A 1,875-nucleotide genomic window follows, 5' to 3' on the forward strand; every position below is an offset into this window, starting at 1 on the left:
CCTTCGGTTCAAAGAAGCCGTCAAGGTAATTTATAAAATGCCTGCAGACGTAAATATTTTATGTTTCACTTTTGTAAATTTCATGTTACCAGAGAATGGTTGAAAATGACAATCCACCTCCGACGAAACGAAAGCGAATTTTAGTCAATTCGGTAATACATTCATTTGTTTAGATCGATAATATTTGCCTTTCGGTAAAAAAGATTAATTTGTCTAGCATAAAAATATTTTTGTCAATTTCATAGGGACAGCGGGTAGATGAAGACGAAGTCCGCTTTCCAGACAAACGAAATCATCAATTGATCGCTTCGGTAATTCTTTTATTTTAAAAATTAGTTTGCTAGAATGGTGTGTTATCTACATATAATCTACGTTAAACCGAAATTTTCCCTAATTACTGTCATTTCGAACGCGTGTGCAAATTATGTTTTCTTCCCGGTATCCGAGTCAAGATTTCCCGGATTTCCCGGTATCCAAAAATGTAAAAGTGACTTCCCGCTACATACATTTTTCGCTGGTTTGTGCAGCTATAATTCGATTTACCGATGTCCTAAAAAGATTTTCAGAAATTTCCCGGTATCCTGGATACCACGGATACACATAATTCGCAAACGCGTTCGAACCTATTTTTATATTCGGCTTTCTTGTATAAAGAAGCACCAAATTTTATGAAACTTATTACCAGAACACACACACACACACAATTCATAAACATACAAGAAATAGTCTGAAAATCAACTTTAATTTTTTATAGTGTCCTTCAGCGTACCAAATACTTAAAACGGTAATTTGATAAATAATAATAGTACCGACCGTGAGCTAATTTTTTTAATATTAAGGATGCGAGTATGAAGCAACATTTGATTGAACAAGCAAGCACAATATTTGAAAGCTTCGACGCGAAGCTATTTGAGGTAAATACGGTAATAAAACTAGTCTTCACAAGCAGATTATTATTAAGAGATTTATTGTAGATCTGCCGTAATGTGCCAGGATGGCATTTGATTGATCCAGCAGACGAGAAGATTGTATGTCCGTTCTGCCAGTATAAGTCGGCACCTCAATTGCGAAAAGATAGATTAAAGCTGGGGTGGAATCTTGGCAATGTAACTCGCCATTTGAGGGACAGCCACGAGTCAACTGGTAAGCTTCACGAGCTACAATTTCTGTTATTTAAAAAGTTCTTTGAATACATTTGTATCAAACCTAGATACGTCGGAAAATGTCAACGTTAACTCGATATTGGAAGTCACGGTAAACGGAAATAATGAGCTTCGGTTGAACATGGCGTGGAACCCAGTCGTTCGTCTATTTAGAATTCAAGACCCATTCGACCGGAATTCAGTTGTATTCGACCGCAATTCAATTGATCGCAACGACGACGTGCCTCCAATCGAATTGGGTCATTCCACCATCATTGCCGAGATCGACGCACACCAACCGAACGCATCGTCGTTCAAGGTACAGCCGGCGGTTGCATTCGACCGCAATTCAATTGATCACCACGACGACGTGCCTCCAATCGAATCGGGTCATTCGACCATCATTGCCGAGATCGACGCACACCAACCGAACGCATCGTCGTTCAAGGTACAGCCGGCGGTTGCATTCGACCGCAATTCAATTGATCACCACGACGACGTACCTCCAATCGAATCGGGTCATTCGACCATCATTGCCGAGATCGACGCACACCAACCGAACGTATCGTCGTTCAAGGTACAGCCGGCGGTTGCATTCGACCGCAATTCAATTGATCACCACGACGACGTGCCTCCAATCGAATCGGGTCATTCTACCACATTCCACATTGCAGAGATCGACGTACACCAACCGAACACATCGTCGTTCGACCTACAGCGGGCGGTTGCATTC

General features: G+C 41.2%; 1 long non-coding RNA gene across 1 annotated transcript; it reads left to right on the forward strand.

Moving 5' to 3' along the window:
* Nucleotides 1-277: 277 nt before the first annotated feature.
* On the forward strand, nucleotides 278-1,250 carry LOC119071831. The gene is made up of 5 exons (XR_005086735.1): nucleotides 278-311; nucleotides 755-784; nucleotides 840-914; nucleotides 975-1,143; nucleotides 1,211-1,250. It is a non-coding gene; the product is annotated as an uncharacterized LOC119071831 (long non-coding RNA).
* Nucleotides 1,251-1,875: the final 625 nt, after the last annotated feature.

Source organism: Bradysia coprophila, assembly GCF_014529535.1.
Source record: "Bradysia coprophila strain Holo2 chromosome IV unlocalized genomic scaffold, BU_Bcop_v1 contig_5, whole genome shotgun sequence".
NCBI lineage: Eukaryota > Metazoa > Arthropoda > Insecta > Diptera > Sciaridae > Bradysia > Bradysia coprophila.